Source organism: Pelodiscus sinensis, chromosome 12 (genome assembly GCF_052426305.1).
Source record: "Pelodiscus sinensis isolate ZL-2025 chromosome 12, ASM5242630v1, whole genome shotgun sequence".
Taxonomy (NCBI): domain Eukaryota; kingdom Metazoa; phylum Chordata; order Testudines; family Trionychidae; genus Pelodiscus; species Pelodiscus sinensis.
The window spans coordinates 19775414-19797549 of NC_143063.1; the positions used below are offsets into that span (position 1 = coordinate 19775414).

The following is a 22136-nucleotide window of genomic DNA, read 5'->3' on the forward strand; positions in this document are numbered from 1 at the left end:
CACACCAGATTACACTTGAATCTCTGTACTCTGGGTGAGCCTAATGCAGGAACACTTGTGGTATGGAGGAAGAAGTGACTCCGTGTGCAGTTTCTCCCTCTCCCCCCTAGCTGTGGGGGCGGGGGAGGGGGTGTGTGGCACGCAGAGCTGCTTTCCCTGAGACTTTTCCTTGTCATTCACATAGCACTAGGGGACAGTGCCTGGGAGCAGCAAGGAGCATGGAGCCACGTGCGTCCTTGGAAGGGGGGGCAGAAAGTAAGCATCCCACTCGCACCCCCTCACACCCAAATCCCACAGCACCCTCCCTGGCCTGGCAGAATCTTTCATCTTGTATACTCTGGTGCCCAGGCTGGATGGTAGAGTATGGGAGACCACGTTGGGGACTCAGGAATATTGGTTTATTCCCAGCTCTGCTACAGCCCTGTTGTTTGTTATTGGGTTTGTCACTTCATCTTCCTGTGGCTCTGTTTCCCTATGTATAAAACAGCTATAATCAACACTGCCTTGTTTTGATAGCTATGGATCTGTCAGAGCTAAGTATTATTATTATTATTATTATTGATTATTTATTTTTATATCATTTTTAAAGGCTCTATTGAAATGTGGACTGCTTGCCTATACAGGAGAGTAAGAGGTAAGAATCCCATTACACTCAAGTATGGACTGCCTGGACAGGCAAGCTGGAGTAAGCATGATTGAGGTGGAGGATTTGTTGATTTTGAGTGGTAAAGTACAAGAAGTAGCAGAGTTGGTTCCTTTATTGGCAAAACAAAATGTATCAGCCCCCAATCACCTTATATGTTATGTGATGAGCCTTTTAATAGGACAGTGCTAGAGTTTCTGCATGTTGTATTTTCTCTCTGCTCACTTTGCCTCGTCTGCTGGCACAATCCTTACAAATGCAAAAAAATGATGCTGTGAATGGGACTCTGCATTAGATCTTATTTCTAAGGACCCACTTCTTGCTTATGCGGGACACATTTATTTTCTGACTAGAGGAAAATTCCTTTTCCTCCCAACAGACAGCGTGTACAGTGTGTGTAACCTCTGCCGCAGTGGAACATTTTAGTCATCCTTCTACTAAAGCAAGTAGGCATCTCACATCCTGCCAGCCTCACTTGTTTAATAAATTTGATTTAAAGCAATGTGCATTTTTGAGTTACCAACACTTTGCCTTGTGCTTTATGAGCTCAAGCAAAGCGCCACAAGCTCTTCTAGCTACTGGGTGATAGCTCCAAGTGGCTTAATAGGAAAAATATGGTGCCCTGTTGAAAGGTTGACAAATAACTTGTGGAAAAAAATGTCATTCACTGGAATACTCTGGAAAATCTTTCATCTGCTGGTCACAGTGAAAATCACTGTGATCCGAATGTAGGCAGAATATATCTCCACAGTCCTAAAAGACTGGAAAACATGGTATTTTACACTGCTGTGGATGAGTGATGATAAATAAGTGTGTAGGAGTAGAGAACATGCTGGAGTTTTGAAGACTTATATGACCTTCAAGTTAAAGGCTGGAGGGGAAAAAAGGAAATCTGGTTGACAATTATATTTTATGATTCTTTTCCTTGGGGTGTAATAAGGGGATATAATCCTTTCAGGTCAACAGGGAGATCTTAATTCCAATATTCTGCTTTTCTTTTATATACATACATATAAGAGCATGATCTAGTTGTATCTCTGTGATTAATTTTTGCTTGTAGCCAATTTACCAATATTTGTGCAAAACCAATTTGTGCAAAAACCAGAGGAGTCTTGAGTGCTAATCAATAAGCACTCTTGTGTCTTTTGGCCCACTCCAAATATTGTTCAATAGTCCTAGGCTACATCTAGACTACAAGCCTCTTTCGAAAGAGAGCGTCTAGACTGCAACCACTCCTTTCGAAAAAGCAAGCTGCTTTTTCGAAAGAGAGCACACAGGCAGTCTGGATGCTCTCATTCAAAAAAGCCCTGTTTGCAGTCAAGAATGCCTTTTTTCAAAAGAGCACTTTCGAAAAAAAGGTGTTCCTCCTCGTAAAATGAGGTTTACTGTCGTCGAAAAACCGTCTTGTTTTTTCAATTTAATTTCAAAAGAACTCGGTGGCAGTCTAGACGGAGGGGAAGTTTTTTAGAAAAAAGGCCCCTTTTTTCGAAAAAACCCTGTAGTCTAGACACACCCCTAGTGTCCACAATTCTTGCAATAGTTGATACAGGGGTGGGGAGATTTGGTTAAAATCTCAGCTCTCAAAATTCTGTTATTGTGAAGATATCAGATTCATTTTTTTAACCAAATAAGGGGCTAGCTTTTATGGTTGCAAAGAAAAGTTTCAATATAGGGCCCCAGTGTATGATGAAGATTTGAAAGCCAGATGGAATATAATAAAAAATGGCACATTTAGATTCTTGTTTCAAAATCTCCTAATATTTGAACCAATCTCATAATTTTTTGAGGGCCTGATTTATGATTTTGACCATTTGGGCATATAATCTTTATTCTCATGTGGGAAAAAAAATCAGATTTTTTTTTTTTTTTTTACTTATAGCCATATTAGTTTATACAAAGTAGTGCTTACTCTTTAATTCAGTCGAACTTTTCACAAAATGAGGTATGAATACGGGTGACAGATTCTGGCCCCCTAAATCTTACTAACATTTATTCAAAACTACCAGGTAATGCCTATAGTTGCCCGGGGAAAGCTATTTTTGCATAGATTACACTTATAGGAAAGTTCAAGAAATTAAATGTATGTAATTTTTTTTATTAATATGCTTGCAAAAGGGAAGTAAAACAAGTTTTAAATTTGTAGGATTTCAACTTCACACATTGTTCACTTAATTTAATAATTACCATACATAGTAAATTTGAATCAGAAACTCTTAATGAGTGAAGAAAATTAACTGGTGTTGGTCTAAATAAAAATTGAAATAAAAAGTAAAATTGAAATAAATCACTGGTGCATCAAAATCTTCAGATAATTATGTCAAACAATCAATTCTGATTCTTTATCATATTTATAATATTAATAGATAATATGTGAATGCATTCTTAAAGTAAATAACAAAACAAATATGAACACCAAAAAGGTAATGCCTATTATGTAAAGCTTGCATTACTCTTTCCATAACAAATTTGAATTATTTTGTGATTTTTAACAGTAAAAATTTTCTTTGCAATAAAATGACAGTTGAATAGATGACTCAATTTTAATTTTGTTAGCAAATATTTTTATGAATTCTGATCATAATAATCATGATTTTTTCCAATGAGAAACAAAAATAATTATTTAAACCTTTTACCTAGCATCTTCCCATGTAAAAAGTGGTGCATTTAGTTAATTTAAGTTAATTTATGCAAATTTGGTATCCATAGGTAATCATGAAGTATGACTTTATTTTGCACAAACAAATCCACAAACAAACTCTTCAAAATATATAGTAGATCCAATCTTATTTATTCTTCTTTTCCTCTACCCAGATGTAGGTGATATATTTTCATGGCATAATGAGTGTTGTGCTATCACAGAGGATAAGGGTCAGCTATCAAAGGGAGTATGATACTGTAGCCACAACAGATCCTGCCTGGAATGTTTTTGTTGTTGTTTTTGCTTTTTTCTTCTGCGTAGGTTTGGGAAAAATCACTGAATCTCTCTGGGTTCAATGTGTAAAAAAGATCTTACAACTGCTTTTCATATCTTGCAGGAGCATTGTGATCCCAATACAAAAAAGGACAAAACTGCTGGTAATCCCTTTGAAGTTTACCTTTGACTATGCTGAATTCAACACCCTTGGTTTGGAACAATAGAAAGGGGAATCCAGGCTGGAAAACTGGAACAAAGAACTTTGGAGTAGGTAAAATTCTGTGCGTCTGAGAAATAAGGGGGTAACAGACTGAATCCCGGCTGCAAAAGTGGGAGTGGCTGGATAAACTAAAGCAACTTAGATTTAAAGTACAACAGATGCACGTAGGTGTGTTAAAAAAAAATCCCTTTCTTGTCCTGCTTTAATTCTTCCTCTTGAGTTTAAACAATACTGTGCTTTGACAAGACTATTTATGTCACTGTACTGCAGCTCTGGCTACAGCTCTTGTAAGGAAGGATTGAACCCAGCTATGTTTAATGAGGAATCATAGAGGCTGGTATACAGAATGCTGAATCCCAGGGGACCCAGACTGAGGCTATGTCTAGACTTCAGGATTCTTTTGGGAAAAGCTTTTTTCAGAAGATATCATCGGAAAAAACTTCTTCCGAAAAAGAGCGTCCACACACAAAAGCGCACTGAAAAAGCGACGAGCTTTTGTGAAAGAGAGCGCCCAGAATCATTGGGCACTCTCTCACGTAAAAGCCCACCCGGAACCATATCAACCAGGGCTTTAGGTAATCAGTTGTTTCCGAGGGCTGGTGCCAGAGCCTTGCAGAGACACGCACTGAAAGGGACCCCCGTTGACAGCCATTGCTCTGCTTCTGCTGCGTGCTTGCTACCTCTTCAAGGGACAGCAAAGCTCTTGCAGTGCCTGCTGTGGTTGCCCTGGTTTTTTTGGACACCACAGCTTTTTCCTTTGAGCCATGGGGCCGGAGCTGCCCTTGGGCATGCGATGGCCCCACACCGCCATGCTGCAGGTTTTGCAGCGCTTTCTTCCAGCTGCCTTCCTGGTCCTGTACGAGCTTGACCCCGAGCTCATTCTGGGAACGCTTTCCCTGGGTGCGGCTACTCCATTCTGGCAACTGCACCCCACGAAGGAGAGGTGTTTGGGAGGCTCGACACCAGTTCCAACTGGTGGGACTGGCTGGTCCTGGAGCAGTGGGATGACCAGGAGTGGCTCCAAAACTTCTGCATGCAGAAGGCCACCTTTCTGGAGCTGTGTGCCTGGCTCGCCCCCCCGCCCTCTGGAGACATGATACCCACCTGGGGCCCACCATCCCCCTGGAGAAGTGGGTCGCAATAGTCCTTGGGAAGCTCACCACCCCCCGACAGCTACCGATTGGTGGGCAACCAGTTCGGCGTGGGGAAGTCCACTGTCAGGGCCCTCTGATGGAGGTAAGGCACTCTCGGGCTACAGTCCCTGCAGGGCGGAAGGAGAGTGTTGGTTAAGGGGGACCCTCAGGAAAGGGGGAGCTGTGGAGGTGGGGGAGAAGTCCCGTCCAGGGGGGGTTGTGTTGTCCCATCCTCACACAGCCCTGCTGCTGGGGCAGCCTCATAGGAGGTGGCTCCTGGGGTGTTTGGTGGGGGGGGAAAGGAGAGGGGAGCAGGTTGGGCACCTCCCAAGGGCTCAGGCACTCCCTCTCTCATTCTCTGTTTTGTGTGTTTCTTTGTCTCCTTCTGCAGGTGGTGAGGGCCATCAACTCGATCCTGCTGCAGAGGTTCATCCATCTGGGAGACCTAGATGCAATCGTGGCTGGATTTGCTGCCCTGGGGTTCCTGAACTGCAGCGGAGCCATTGACAGGACCCATATCCCGATCCGAGCACCAGAACATCAAGCAGCCCAGTACATTAACTGAAAGGGCTACTTTTCGATGGTGCTGCAGGCCCTGGTCGACCACCGGGGACAATTTATAGACAGTTTTGTTGGATAGTCGGGCAGGGCACACGATGCCCAAGTGTTCAGAAACTCCAGCCTGTACCACAAGCAGGAGGCGGGCACATTTTCCCCCCACCGTGAACTTGCCATTGAGGATGTGCAGATGCCATTGTGCATCGTGTGGGACATGGCTTACCCCCTGATGCCGTGGCTGATGAAGACATACACCAGCCGCCTGGATCCCAGCAGGAACCAATTCAATGCCCACCTGAACTGGGCCTGCATCCAGGTGGAGTGCGCCTTTGGCTGCCTCATGGCACATTTCCAGTGCCTGCTGACCCGCCTTGACATGGGTGAGCACAAAATCCTCGAGGTTGTCGCGGCATGTTGTGTCCTCCACAAAATTGTGGAGAGGAAGGGGGAAGCCTTCCTCACAGGGTGGGAGGCAGACACCGGCCACAAGTGGCAAGCCTTCCAGCAGCCATGGACAGCTGCCATCCACCAGGCCCATCAATTGGGGGTGCACATCCAGGAGGCCCTGAGGGAGTGGTTCTCTCAAGTACCCCAGTAACTCTCCCTAGGGACCTCTGACTTGCGGCCCTATCCCTTCCCCACCACAACCCCTCCCTTTGCCCTTTCCCTGACCTCTCCATAAATACACCTGTTTGGTTTAAAAAAAATGCAGTCTGTATTAATGAAACATTCTTAAAAGGAGAGCAGGAGGAGGGGGGCTCGGAACAGGGATGGGGATGGTTCAGTGTACCACCCCGGGTGCGGGGACCTCATCAGAGTTGTGGTTGGGTGGGTCCAGGGAGCACAGAGAGGTGGACATAAGGGGGGGTTGGAGCGGGGCCAGGGTTGGTGGGAGGGCAGGGGAAGGGGCCATAGGCATCACTTGGGGAGGAGGCATGGGCATGGCATGGGGAGGGAGCAGAGGCATAGCAGGGGGCAGGTAGATAGAGAATTAGCATAGCATGGGGGGCAGGAGGGTGGAAGCCAGGAGCAGCGGCATCAGGCGGGTATGGCATCATGCGGGACACGACGGCACACACGTTATCACACAGCTGCATCAACTGGCCCCATGCACGGTCTCACCACTCCAAGTCTGCGTGGACCTTGTGTGCCAAGGTCTGGTGGATGTCGTGAAGGACACTGATGCGCTGGGACATAAGCTCTTCTTGCACCCTGGTGTGCCTTTGGGTCCCCGTGTGCGAGACAGCAGCTGCTCCTGCAAACAGCCCTGCGAGCCGCACCTGTGTGCATGAATCCCAGGGAGGCTCAGGCTGCTCCCAGCGGGGCTCCTGTGAGGTATGGCCCGCTGTGCACCTTGCTTCTGGAACGTCTCCTTCCTCTGGGCTGAAGACTGTTGGTCACTGCTCACAGAGGAGGGCACAGCCTCAGAGACAGTGTCTGCAGGGATGACAGACTGCCTCTCCCTCTGTGTGTTCTCCACAGCTGGACCAGCTGGAACTGAGGACCGAGCCACACCACCTCAGCCACCTGCCAGAGCCTGGCAGGCATGCCCATGTGCTGGGTGCGGCACTCCTTGCTCTGTGTGGCATCGTGCCTGCACCCTTGTAGCTAGCCTGCTTCTAGCTGTGGCGGCACGGCCCCCCCACACCCGAAGGGGCAGGACATGTCTGGCCTCCCCTGAGCCTGGCAGCAGGATCCCGGTTATGCTCAGGGGATGCCTGCTGTGTCCTCTGCATGTGGTTGCATGTGCATGGACCACAGCACGATGTCCTGTTCCAAGGTCCGGGGTGGGTGTCCACACTCCACCAGGGAGTCGGCCTTCTGGTCATAAATGTCCACATTTCTGCGCTTGGACTGGAGATTCTGCAAGGTCTCTTCCTCGCCACACAGTTCGAGGACAGACAGGATCTCTAGCGCGGAGCAGGACAGTGTGCACCTCTTGCTTCCCCTGGGTGGGACCTGGGATCCCTGGGGCTGCTCCCTGCAAGGACCACAGGGATTGAGGAGAGCTCAATCTCAGACTCAGCCATGGCTGGCAAGACTATGGCAGGGAGAGCCACGTGGTAAGGTGCTGCTTTGAAGCCAGCTTCCTGCCACAAGGCTTGTCCAGGGTGCCTGCAGCTTTAAGAGGGGTCAGCAGACAGGAACTATAGAGTTGTGATTACTTTGTATGGAGTGGCAACCAGGGCACCTGTGCTATTTCCTGGAGGCCTCTTCTTTTGAGAAAAACTCCTCCTCCCCGTCCACTCATGCCTTTTTCCGAAAGAGCTCTTTTGGAAAAAGGCTTGTTCCTCGTAGAATGTGGATTACCAACCTCAGAAAAACTCCTCTGTTCTTTCAGTTTACCTGTGAAAGAATGTGATTGCAATATGCACGTTCCTCAAGTTTTGCCAGAAAAATGACCATTTTTCCAATAAAACTCTGTAGTGTGGACATACCCCAAATGGTGGGAGTATCATGAGATTTCACCCCCAGGAAAAATGGAGGCTAGAGGCCTACAGCTTGGAACAGAATCACAGACAGCCCTGAACTTTGATATTCTGCATACTTTATTCTTCTCTGTTGCACTGAACTGGCATTTCTGGAGACCACACCTCAGTTAGTAATTGCAAAAGTTTTTTCCACTGTCTCCAGTAACTAGACCAAGAAAAAAATTGAGGAAGAAGAGAGACAGCGTGAGAGTCAATTGCATCACTTTCTGCTGTTAAATATTTCAGTATCCCTGTTAGGCATAGGTCTGATTAAGCTTGTCATTCCATGTTATTTAACCGGTCACTACTCAAATGTAGCACAGATTTAAAATAACCATTTTTTTCGTAGATACTCTATCTTCAGATGATTGGTCTTCAAGGCCAGGTTTAGAAGCTCTTGGTGTTGTGGGCTTTTCTATTTCCTTAAAAAAAATTACTTCTCTTAAACGTGCTGGGTGTTAACCACATCAGTACCATACACTGAGCCACACTACAAATGCTAGGCGGGTTCTGTCATGCCAGCCAGTACAATTAGAAAAGAAAAGATTATTTTGATTTCTTTTCTGTGAGGAAGATCACAAACATTAAAGGCCAGATTCTGCTCTCCATTACCAATGTGCTTAAACATTTGAGGACAGAATTTAAACCCTCAATTCTCTTTTGTTAATGAAAACCTCTGACAAAAATTGTCTATTTCTGACCTCATAAATTAGCTACAACTTGTTCTTCCTTGAGGTATCAGAAGTGCTAGGGCCAATCCTGCAGATATCTAAATCGATGCTCTTACAAAGAATATAAACTACTTATTACAACTGTGGACCAGTGAATACCTTAACTTTCAGCCTGCAGGTCTGTGGTAACGTCTGTGGAAAATATATATATATATACGAGTAGTGAAAGAATGGTCTTGTAGGACAAGATGGCCAGCTTCAATTGCAAAGGGGATGGAAAACATCTAACTGCTATTTGCCCAAATTCTTTGCCTTATTCAACACTTTATCTGCCAGGCCACAAGGCCAATGTTATTTTGAGGCCAGATCTATACTGAAAAGTGTTCCAGGGAAAGCTGTGTTGATTAAAAGTGTGAAAAAACCACAACCCTAATTAACAAAGTTATGCCGGGAAAACACACACACACACACACACACACACACACACACACACACCCCACCACCACCACCACCACCGCCACCCCCCCCCTTAGCTTATGGACTCCTTTTGTCAGTAAAACTTTTGTTATTCTGAGAGGTGATTTGATGACAAGCAAAAATTTCCTTATGCCATTATAGGCTGCATCTTCAATAGGAGGCTTTTCCAATGTAGCTATATCAGGAAAGTGTTTATTGCATAGATTAGCACTAAAAGACCAAATAGGTCTGTACTGTGTCTGAATGAGTTCAGTGTGTTTTGGTTTGGATGAGGACAGAGATAAAAAGCAAGAAGCATATTTCCTTCAATGGGATAAGTTACGGAACTGGCAAAGAGACACAGCGTTTCATTATATCTGTTTCTAAAACGAGCCACGTCAGCAGTGCCTGAAAAATGTTTCAACTGGAAAGCTCATCCAACTAAACTAGTTTAAGAATGTATTTTAAGCCAATGCAAGCTTGTGTGTAGAATGGATCTGAAATGGGAGCGAACAGAGGGCTTATCTACACTACAGAGAAGATCTACCCTCCTGAGCTTGATCTCCTAGAATTCACATTAGTGGGTTTAGTGAAGACCCACTAGTTTGAACTGAGAGGGTGCCCCCTTCGGTGCTGGTAGTCCTGCTCATCATGAGGACTAAGGGAAGACAATGGGAGTGTTTGCTCCCGTTAACCTTCTGTTGTGTGGATGACCTGAAAACACGATTTAAGATACATTGCCTCCACTATGTAATTAACATAGCTGAAGTTTTGTATCTTAAGTCAACTTTCCCCTTTAGTGTAGACCAGGCCACAAGGAGTTAACTGAGACTTACCTGGTTTGATATTACATTTGGTTAATTGGAAGAGAACAAAAGCCTTTGAATGTACTGACACCTTCACAGCAGTCCCTTGAGCTCGTGTGAGATGGACATTGATACTTGAATTGAGGCCTTTTTTTTTGTTTTGCAAGCAAGGCCACATGATTTTGTAATTTGGAACAACAGCCTAGGTACATGTTCTTAGCAAAGAATTTTGAAATGTTTGGGGGAGGAGTTAAGAGAGTTTCACAGAAACATGCTCTGGCTGGACACTTGCTTTCTGGAGTTCTGAAACTGTATGGTATCTTTGGCCTTGTCTACACACAGGCGTTCCACCAATTTTGACTAAATGAGTTATTAAATCAGTGCAACTTGTGTGTGTAATCATGACCTGTGAGATACTAACTGCACTTTGTATTTTGACATCTAATATCCATATCCGAGAGAGTACATCCATTTAAATACATTAGGCATACAATAGCTAGTGCACATACAACTCATTTCGCTCCAAGAAGGCTTAACCCCTATTTGGAGTCCACTCCAAAATCATGACATTTCTATTCATTGCTTCTATAACCACATTTTGAAAGTTCAAATTATTAATTAAATGTCATTCTTTAGCTGCAAAATTCTGTATCTGTTGCCAGTCTGTACAAGCAATGCTCAAACTGATAGTGAGTCAATTCCTGACAAATTAGTTGCCCTGTGCTTTCTTTACAAGCTATACAATTTTATGCACTCTTGTACCTTGGCCTGTTTGTTTAGAGGGAAAGGACACACACCTTGAAATGTTGTTGTCAAATACAGCAGCTTGAATTCCAGCTGAGCAGAATTCCCAAAGGAGCAATCATTGCCAGTTCACATTATGGGAAAGCCTAATGCCTATGCACTGTTCTGTGGAGCCTTGCCCATGCACTCTAGCAGCCTGAATTAATTCTCATGTTAGAACCGATCAGCTGGAGAGTTTTCCTGGAGGCAGGTGTTTCAAAGTGCATCCAGCTTTAATGAAAAGAGAAGGTAACTATTCTCAAGCATGTAGACCAAAGAAAAGGATTTCCCAGCGGTTGCTGTAGACATACCTACCCATTAACAGCTAAATAAGTGAGGATTGCTCCAATGTCAAATTGAATCTGGTGAACTAGCTCAGCAGGTTTGACATACACAAGGATTTTGTCTTTTTTATCTCCCCACCCTCAGTAGGTGTGTGTCTTTCTCGAGTTGTCTGATGTTGTCATGTTGACCCAATATAATGGCATTACATTTTGTTTCTTGCCTTGCCATAGTTTATTATTTATATTATTGTTTTTGCTCTTATTGTATGAGATTTTATCCAAAAAATGAAATACTGATCCCTTCTGATGCACTGTTTCTTCATTGAGACGTGAGGAAATAGCTTTTAGGCGATTAAGCTGACTACCTGCAATCAGGAGAGATTTCCACGTCCCAGCAATTTTTCTATACACATAAAAGGGATGAGCATTGCAAGCTGAATATTAAAGTGTTCCCTTGCTCTGCTTTGCTCTCAGAAATTGGCTTGGTTTAACTAAAATCATGGTCAAACACTAAATCTATTTGGTTAAACTGGTGTAAACCCTTGTGCGGACACTATGAATTTGATTTTAAACCTGATTTATATCAATTTAGCTAGTGAATTGGTGAATTAAGCCAAGTCAATGTAAGCTGATTTAAGAGTGTCCACCCAAGGATTTACACTAGCTTAACTAACAAGATTTTAAAATCTTCAGTAAAACTTGTGCATGTCTGGAAGCTGAGAGGGCCACTGCGGTGGCATAATCCGTGCCATATATCATCTGAGATCTACAATTAATAGCAATGTCTTTCAGTGTGGTCCAACTGCATCACCAATACTCCCTCCCCATCAAAGCAACTTGCTTTTGCAGCTGTTTGATATAAATTCCTTGCATACATCTTGGCTCAGTTGGTTTATTTTTATAAACAAGAAATAGCCGTACTTTCCTGTACTGCTTCCCTTCTCTCGGACCATCTTGTGGAGCCATTTGCCATGAAGACGGTGGCTGATATGAGTGGCATTTGCACAGATGGCAGCCATCATTTGGGAATCTCATAAACAGTAGAGCACGTGTGCTCCCTCTCCCACCCCCAAATGATCACAATAGATTATCGGGGTCTACAAATCACTACCAGATGATATTAAGTTGCTTTGATAACACTCTGGGTCCCTTCCGGTGTGATATTTTTCTTCATTAGAAAGGATAGCTCAAGCTCACCAAATCCTCTTACTCTTTTCTCAAAATTTATAGATCACAGTCTCTAAACTAATTGTTAGTTGCACAGCATGCCTAAAGCTGTGCCCAGACAGAGCAATTACATCCCCCAGCCCTGATTAAAGGCACAGAGGAAACAGAAGTGCAAAGAAAATGAAACACTCTTGGTCATTTGGGCAGGATGTCAGTGCTGCTGTTTGCCTTTTTTGACATTTGTTGATAAAAGTGGGAGAGGAGGTTCGTTATCCATCACTAGCCCTTGTTCAAAGCCATAGATGTGACAGGCTTGTCTCAGACTACTGACTTCATTTATGAAATTATAAACAAAAAGGGGTTTTTAGGCCAGTATGCTCCTTTTCACATAGCAGCACAAAGACTTCCTCCTATTCTCACACACACGCATGCTGAATTGTATTACTTTCTATGGTTTGTAAACTCATTTACCTCTCTGTGTATACCCAAAACCACAACATTACTTTGTTCATAAATGACCAGGATTGTATATGCCTCCCAACCTCATGAATTCCCCAGCTCCTGGAAATCATGACATATAGAAGTGCCTACATTCTCAGGCATTTCTTGCAGAATGTTGTCAGATGCAAGTGAAGTTGTGTAAGAGAGAGATTTTTTCCTTCAGGGTTTACTATAATCCTATGGCTGACTATTCCTGCCACTTCCATTCTTTGCCAGTTATCTGAGCGAGTTCTTCAAAGGAAAAAGAATTACATACCTATGCATTTGGATATCTTTGTGAAATCAATATGCAGAATTTCCTAATCTTACATATTAACTGGACCAAGCAACTAAAAATCATTCTTAGACCTTGAAATAATAATGGGAACAACAAATTCCCTATGTTACTATATAATCTTTAGTGTGTCAGTGACATCACCAATATCTTACAGTTATCTCTTTTGTCTAGTACTTCATCAAGCAAATATTTGTGTCAGGTAGCACTTTAAATAATGTAAATATATATAATATTTCTGAGCAAAGATTCAGACTAAATAGGTGGCTGAAGAATGTTTATGCAGATGACTTGCCCTTACAATTTGTTTAATCATATTTTTCTCTTGTTTATTCTCCTTTTTCACATGATTTAACACAAAGGGATTTTCTGTTAAAAAGACAGCACCAGTTCATAAGTGTGCAGAAAGTCTGCCACAGACAAACACAGTCCTACTACATCTTTTAAGATGTATTGCTAATTGTCCTTGTTTGTGCCACGCACACAAGAACAAAATGGAAGAGGAGTTTTCAACAATCATCTGCTAAGAAGCACAGACATCAAAGACACTCAGTGAACTTGAAATTCTACCAGGAAGTCCAACAGACAAAAAACCCTACTTGGGTGCATCTATTCTTTCCCCATTGCTGTGCTTTTGAGCGGATTCCATTTCAATTCTTCCATCTGTGGAAACTGTACACTTTCAAAATTAGATCCCACTCCCACAAAAAGACATTCAGCTTGCTCCTCTAGACAGTTTTATTACATTGTTGTTGAACACTGACTGATCTGGTACAGCTAGGCTACTACCTCAGACATCAGTAAATGTTATAAATCAGGACTTCACACTTTGAAGTCCTTGTTTAACCATTGTCTTTAATTGCTTTATGTGATATATTAGCGCACACCATCACATGGTAGAGAGCTGGGCTGCACAGTTGGGTAGAGATAGATCAAATCCATAATCTCATAGTGTCTGTGAAGAAAAAGAAACACATTCTTCAATGAATTAATCATTGTGGCTGCAAGATCTGGAGGGACAGTGGCAAGTAATGATAGGGCATGTCAAGGGGAGAGTATGAGAACCTGCTGGGAGAGAGGACCCAACAACTAGAAGAAGGCAACCAGCATTGCAGCACAAAAGTTTAAATCCATTCAGAGAGGAGACCATTTACCTGCAAGTGCTCATCTCCAGGTGCCTGTGGTCTCCTGCCCTTCACAAATAACAAAAGGTTTAAAAGTTAACAGCCCAATGAAACTCTCTCAACCATGAACTGTCATGGACCCAGGTGCAAATAATCGCTATGCGAAGACTGCTTCAACTGTATGTTGATTTACTATATGTAAACACCTCACAATTTGGCCCTTTTAAAAAAAACATTCCTTTTGGGTCTCCTCTTTTAACATTTTACACCAGAATTCTTTGTGTCTCTTGTATGAAGAGAATTGCCAATATTTCTAGAGAGTCTCTGGGCTTTTCTACACTTATTGAGGAATTGGTGCTGCGGCAATCAATTCCCCCAGGGGGTCGATTTGGTGGGTATAGGAAGATCCACTAAATCAACTGCCAATTGCTTTTTGGTCAACTCCAGTTCTCCACCAGAATGAGACACGTAATGGGAGAGTTTCTACAGTCAACCCTGAGCAGTGGAGACATTATGGTATTCACATAGCTGGAGTTGCGTAATTTAGGTCAACATTATCCCATAGTGTAGACCTGCCCTCTGTTGTAGCTTCCTGTGTTATTACATTCTGCCTGGAATATTTCAAGGAACATTTCTTTCAGGATAGGAGCAAGGCACTTCTACGGTAGCAGGGAGGATTTCTCTTTTGCTGACCTGTATTAGGCTAACCTTGTACATCATATTTTTTTTTCTAGGTGTTTATTTTAGCCACTCTGAATCCAAAGAAGCATTTTACTAGATTGTTATGTACTTTGAGGAAAAATTGGTCCCCTTCAACTTCCTATCCTCACACTATTCACAGACCAGCCATGAGGAATTTGGCGGGAAGGGGGGAACAGGTCCTGAAGCAAACTGGGTGGTTAAAGTCTTCAGAACCTCCCTGGGGGATGTCTTTTGACATAATGTGAGAATACAATTCATGACTTCATAGGAGAAGGCAAAAACAAGACCTTGCATAACATCTGGGGGAGGCTGTTAACAAACTGGTGGAAATGGCTATGGTTTTCAACTTGTCAAGCATCATTTTCTTTGCTTGAATGACACCTTGTAAGACCAATAAATAATTTATGGGGTATCTAAATGTTTCAAATAGGAATTTAAGGACTGGGGGAAAGAGGTCTAGGGTCTCATAGTTAATCCTATTGGAGCAGTTTCTTATTAAAACAGCCCTCCACAAATTGATTACAGCTGCAATCCCCTTTGAGAAGGATTATTTAGAAATCCCAATTATAAAGGCTGTTTGTTAAGAGTAAAAATACTTAGCAACAGTTTTTCATGAAGACTCTGGTGTGGCTCAGTTGGCAGAAATGGGTTATCCTTTTCCTGTCTCCCTGCCAGTAGGAATCTGGTCATAGGGTTCTTCCATGCTTGAAACAAGGACATTAAAATAGGAACCCCATTCAAAGAGTGTTGTGTAGATTTCACTTACTTCCTAATCCTGGGTTTTATTTTTATAGAATCATAGAATCATAGAATTCTAGAACTGGAAGGGACCTCCAGAGGTCATCAAGCCGAGACCCCTGTCCTCATGGCAGGACCAAGCACCATCTAGATCATCCCTGATAGATGTGTATCCACCCTGTTCATAAATATGTCCAGTGATGGTGATTCCACAGCCTTGCTAGGCAATTTATTCCCGTGTTTAACCACCCTGACAGCTAAGAAGTTTTTTCCTAATGTCCAACTTAAACCTCCCTTGCTGCAATTTAAGAACCGTGCAATTTAAGCCAGTGTCATACTCACACCACTCCCAGCTTCCACTCCTTGAGTGATTCCTTTATCTCATATAGGCTTTTTATGTGGAACAAAGAACAGACATTCCAATTCAGCGAGGAAGGAAGTCTAGTGATTATGTGCAATATCCTGGGACTTGGGAGACTTGGATTCAGTTCTTCACTCTGCCCCAGTCATTTACTTTCTATGTCTCTTAATTCTTTGTCTGTACAATGGAAATTATCCTCAAAGGCACCTTGATAAATACATTGAAGACAGTGAGCATATATAAATACTTAGAATATTGAGATAGATTGACTAGTGTCTTTGACGATTAAGCTAGCTATTTCCTGCTGAAGCACAAGTGTAAAATAATCCCATGTACTTCACTTAGCATTGAACCAGGCCTTAAGTGCTTCTGCTTATTTATACAGTTAATAATCTGTAGGCCAGCACTCTCTTCTCTGGCAACATCCGTGATTTTAGTTAGCTGGATGCCCACTTAACCTGGGCATGGGCAAATAAAGTTTGTTTGCAACTGCCAGTCCTGACTCTCAGTGTTTTATGCTGTTATTTAGCTCTCATTTATCCTTACACGTCTTCTAAGAGCCCAGTAAGCAGTGGAAGTGTTGGTAATGCTGCTAAGCATAAGCATGGTTTTTATGCTTTATCTGCTTATTTCCTTGTGCCAACACAATAAAATTGTGTAACAACATTTACACTTTGTTATGAAAAGAGCTGATAAGCCTTAGCTAGGCATAGGCTTATATAGGGTGTATCAGTACAGTCATACATTACTAAGCAGCACTGCAAGCATTGTTCTGTTTATTTGTCTTGGCAAAATAAAGAGAGACCCACTCACTACAATATTGAACTCCTGTGGTTCAGCAAATCCTCTGGTTTAGAACCTGTCATGTCCTACGTATGCCAGACTAAAGAGGTTCAACCTGTAGTCTGGACACAGCAGTGTCCTTTTCTTCAGAACGTGGAAAGCACTAATTCTTTTGAGTCTTTCAATCCATTTCTTAGACTTTAAAACTATGGGTTAACATTTCCAGAGTGGGGTTGAGGGATGGAACCTGTAAAAATGGGATTTAACATATTTTTAAAAAGGGGATTTAACAGTTCTTCTCAGCCTATCATCTCAACTGTATTTTATGCTCCTCTCCACAAACACACACCCAAAACACACTTTCTCTCTGTCTCATTTCCCTCCATAGGAGTATTTAGACATCATCCCCTTTACAGTAGTTGTAACTTCCTGCTAAAGTTGCCGAGCTGCAAATTATTAGCCTTATAATCCTTTATCCCTTTAGATGTGGTTTGCTAGGAGGAGAAAACGGGTTGTAAATTCATGGCTGCAAACAAGAAAACCCTGAAGCTGTGAGCAAACAGGAAACAAACGAGCTCAATCCCAGAATGTAAACTGCCATTGACAGAGATGCATGAAAGAATCATAACAGGGAAACCTGCTGCAATTTTTCATCCAGTTACCAACTGAATCAAGGCTATTAAACCAAAGGAGCAAGCAGCCAGCCTAGCACTGAGACAGAAGAGTTCTGCAGAAGTTGTGCTCTGGACAAAACATCTATAGAGCCTGCCTGGCATTTAGTCCTTTTCATGCTTAAAGGCTGATAATTACTGTGTGTTACTTCAAGCTTCCGATGACAGGCTGACAAACAAAAAAAATGTTTAATATCAAGATTAAACTTTTCCCCCAGGATAGTCATATTTTCCCAATAAGAGTTCCATTGTTGGCAGTGGATCACAGGAGGCACCTGTTAACAGGAACAAGGATTTGTGAGCAGCAGCCAGAATAAAGAATTCATATATACAGGACTAAAGAGTACTTGCTGGTGATTGAATGAGTAGTATTCTCTATTTGAGTCAGTAATGCAATACAGGGACATAAGAACGGTCACACTGGGTCAGACCAAAGGTCCATCTAGCCCAGTAGCCTGGCTGCCAACAGTGGCCAGCATCAGGTGCCCCAGAGAGGGTGGACCGAAGGCAATGATCAAGCGATTTGTCTTCTGCCATCCTTCTCCAGCCTCTGACAAACAGAGGCCAGGGACACCATTTCTATCCACTGGCTAATAGCCTTTTATGGACCTAACCTCCATGAAATTATCTAGCTTCTCTTTAAAATCTGTTATAGTCCTAGACTTCACAGTCTCCTCTGGCAAGGAGTTCCACAGGTTGACTACACGCTGTGTGAAGAAGAACTTTATTTTATTAGTTTTAAACCTGCTACCCATTAACATTGGTTCAATGAGGTTTCCTGTGCTATGGAGGTGATATATCCCATACCTAATGTTCACCAGTTTGCCTTTATATCCTGGACAAATTCCAGTTCCGTTCTGTCCGCTAATATCCCCCATGCAGTTTCAAGTAAATAAGGTGTCTTTCACTTTCTGTAATTCTGCAATAATTTATGAATGCTGTATATTGGCCTGCTTATTGTAATAACCTACTGTATGTACATGTTAGCTTCACTCAATAGGGGCAATTGGAAAAAACAAGTAGGAAGGAGAAAAAAAGGCTCAAGATGAGCAACTCCTAAGCAAACACTTGAGTGGTGTAAAGGGACAACGCCACAATAGTTAACTTGGAAAAATTTGCCTCCTCTCTAGCCAATCTACAAAACTGGTTTGACCTGCATCGGGAAGAGACCCACAGACACAGGATGCCGAGAGAACAGTGGCTGGTTTAAAAAGGAACATTATGAAGACTGGGATAGCTGTTCAGGTGAACCAGCCTGAGAGAGAAGCTAGGGGTATCTGAAGAAACCAAGCCTGCCCATGTTGCCATCATTGGATGATAAGCCTTTCGGTAAGAGAGACAGATTTAAAACAACATTTTTTTCCTCTCAATGCTTTGTCCCTAGTGTTAAAATAAGCAATACTTTGGTTTTCTGAAGGCTATCTGGTCCCGGTATACCAATGGTTACAGATTCCCAAAAGGAAGAACTACAAAAAAAAAAACAGTCAGACAGTCCTTCTAGGTAAGAATGATTGATACCCAGCATACTGTCCAGATGCTTGTCTGAGAGGAGAACTGTGGACTTCCACCCAAAGGTAGGACAGGGAGGAGATATTTTTTTACTGGAGTTCTTCCACATGATAGGTTATATGACATAGCAAAATAGGCCTCAATGGTCAAACTGAGCCTTCAGGTCTGAGCAAGAGAGGCAGAGTTTGGGCCTCTAGTCTAGGATGACCCTAATCCCTTCCCTTGACCACATTTAGCAGGCTAGAGAGTTAATAAAGAACTAGAAGGTGGTGGCATCAGGATACAGAGGGTATGAATATACAGTAGATATATAGGAGCGGGTTTGCATGAAAATCAAGTTGGTCCAGTGAGACCCCCGAACCTGAGCCCAGAGCTTAGAACATAAGAATGGCCGTACCGGGTCAGACCAAAGGTCCATCTAGCCCAGTAGCCTGTCTGCCAACAGTGGCCAGCACCAGGTACCCCGGAGGGGATGGCCCAAAGACAATGACCAAGCGATTTGTCTCGTGCTATCCATCTCCAGCCTTCCACAAACAGGCCAGGGACACCATTCATACCCCCTGGCTAAAAGCACTCCATGGACCCAACCTCCATGAATTTATCTAACTTCTCTTTAAACTCTGTTATAGTTCTAGCCTTCACAGCCTCCTGTGGCAAGGAGTTCCACAGGTTGACTATGTGCTGTGTGAAGAACTTCCGCTTATTAGTTTTAAACCTGGTGCCCATTAATTTCATTTGGTGTCCTCTAGTCCTTATATTATGGGAACTAATGGAGGACTTTTCTTTATTCACCCTCTCCACTCCACTCATAATTTTATATACCTCTATCATATCCCCCCTCAGTCTCCTCTTTTCTAAGCTGAAAAGTCCCAGTCTCTTTAGCCTCTCTTCATATGAGACCTGTTCCAAACCTAATCATTTTAGTTGCCCTTTTCTGAACCCTTTCCAAGGCCACAATATCTCTTTTGAGGTGAGGAGACCACATTTGTACACAGTACTGAAATATGGTGTACCATAGTTTTATACTTCCCCTCCTCTTCCTTCCCCTGGTTTCCCCCTTCCAGCTCCCTCCTCCCAGGTTTCCCTCCTCCCCTCTCCCACCCTCTCTGTTCCCTTCTCCCACCTCCTTTTCCCAGTCTCCCCAGAGGTTAATACCGCTTCGCCCCCCCCCCCCAGTTTTGTTAAATAAAGAGAGTTTCTATTTTTGAACACACATGTCCTTTATTTTTTACATCAGAAAGGGGGACTAGGGAGGGATAAGTGGAGGGGGTGAGGCACGAGCCCCCCATTGGGGAGGACTGGGGTGGCTCTGTGGGCTCCTCGGGGTGGAAGATCTCCTGAACGGCCTCCTGGATCCTGACAGCCCCCCGATTAACACACACACACACACACACACACACACACACACACACACCCAAGATGGCAGCCTGCAGCAAGTGCAGCCGGGCTGATGGCCGAGTGCTGTGATGTGCTGAGTGTGGGCATTCAGGGCACTCCAAGACAGGACTGCTTTGCTGTCCCTCATCGAGGTAGACAAGCAAGCGTGGAACCCTGAGAACTGTCTGTCCGGGGTGGGGGTCGGGTCCCTTTAAGCACAGCCCTCCGCTAGCATGAGGCAGCAGCTCCACACTCTAAGTCCTAACCTGATGCCCTGCCGGCACTGGTTCCAGCCAGCCTTAACTTCGGTTCAGGGTCCACTCAATGTGGACATGCTATTTCGAATTAGCAAAATGCTAATTCGAATTAGTTTTTAGGTCTAGATGCACTAATTCAGATTATCTTATTTCGAATTAAGTTAGTTCAAATTAGTGCTGTAGTGTAGACATACCCTAACTGCCAAGAGTGTGCTTGATTCTTTACAAACATGAAAGATGTGGTCCCTGCCACAAGAAATTTGTTCTTTACCTATGTATTTGTTCCTGATCCCATTGAACTCTATGGATGTTTCATTATTGACTTTAATTGACCAGGATTTTGCTCTCAGACTGCTGTAAGGCTGTGGTTCTCAACCAGGAGTATGCAGAGGGATATATCAACTCATCTAGATATTTGACTAGTTTTACAACAGGCTCCATCAAAATCACTAGTATAGTAGTGCAAACTAGAAGTTCATACAGACAAAATGAGAAAGTCCCCAATTTGTCAGTAATTGTGTGCTACAACCCTTTTGTATTTCTATTTCTGATTTAGTAAGCAAATAGTTTTGAGTGAATTGAATCTTGGGGTACGCAAGACAAATCAGACTCTGAAAAGGAATACAGTTATCTGGAAAGATAGTGAACCCTGTTGGAAGGTATCCTTCATGCAATATAGAAACAGACTCATATTGGTATATTTATACGTGTATGTATAATATTTGTAGTTTGTACATGTAATTGAACTTAACTTCATCCTGATAACATTTGTGTATCTTTTTATTTTTGAGGGATTGTTATATCTCTGAACTGGTTTTTCCTTAGTGTTTTGAGTAAATTGCAAGGTTCTTATCTGTGGCACTGGCTTTATTGTTCTGCCAGGATGTCTCCTTTTGTCATAAAACAATAACTTGTTCTAAGTAGTACTTTTCAGGTTTACTGTTCAGACAGACTAATTGTATCTTTTAATCTGGGTCAATCTGCTCTTGCTTATTACAAATTGGCTCCAAATCTCCCCTCCCCACATATCCCCATTCCCAATAAGATAAGCATTTGCAAATAATTTTGTGGCAGAATCACCCTCATATAAACACTATGTAAGAACTACAACAAAAGCCTAGCAAAAACCTGATTTCTAAACCCCAGTACCCCTTATATTGTCTAAAAGGGATAGGAGACTATGCTTTCACGTACAACCGTGTGCAGGTGTGTGTGAGAGAGAGAATTTAGAATTCATCAAGAATGCCTTCATTGCATGTTAATGGTTTTTGGTCACTTTGCAATCAAAGTGGCAATCAAGCAGTGAAAGAAAAAGGAGTGGGAAAGGAGAAAGAAGAAGAAACTGAGAGGGGAGGACAGATTTATTTTGCACATGAAGTCCTCACAGTATATGAGGCAGTTTGTTCACAACTGGGGTTCTGAAAGAACCACTCGGATCCCTATGTATTCAGGAGATGTATTATGAAAAGCGTGAGAAATCTACACTGAATACGTACTAGGATCATAACATCATAACAAAAGAGCTGCAAAGCAAGTTTGTAAAACTTCATGATTGATCATTTAACGTGATGGGATGTACAGTCACATTTTGCAGAGAAGTCATTTTTCCTTTTAGTTGAAGGATGGTATCACTCTATCTCTGTCACCTACATAAAGGAGGAAACGGTGTAGAGACACAAATTAGATCATCTATTATCAAGTAGACAAGAGATAGACAAAGAAGACACCTGCAG

At 43.0% G+C, this 22136-nt stretch overlaps 1 long non-coding RNA gene across 1 annotated transcript in view; it reads left to right on the top strand.

Moving 5' to 3' along the window:
* LOC112545471 (uncharacterized) overlaps positions 1–6934 on the top strand; it is a 30327-nt gene extending 23393 nt beyond the window's left edge. Inside the window, exons 2-4 of the long non-coding RNA XR_012906826.2 lie at positions 590–634; positions 3679–3824; positions 5302–6934. This is a non-coding gene — a long non-coding RNA (uncharacterized LOC112545471). The remainder of the gene's footprint in view (positions 1–589; positions 635–3678; positions 3825–5301) is intronic.
* Positions 6935–22136: the final 15202 nt, after the last annotated feature.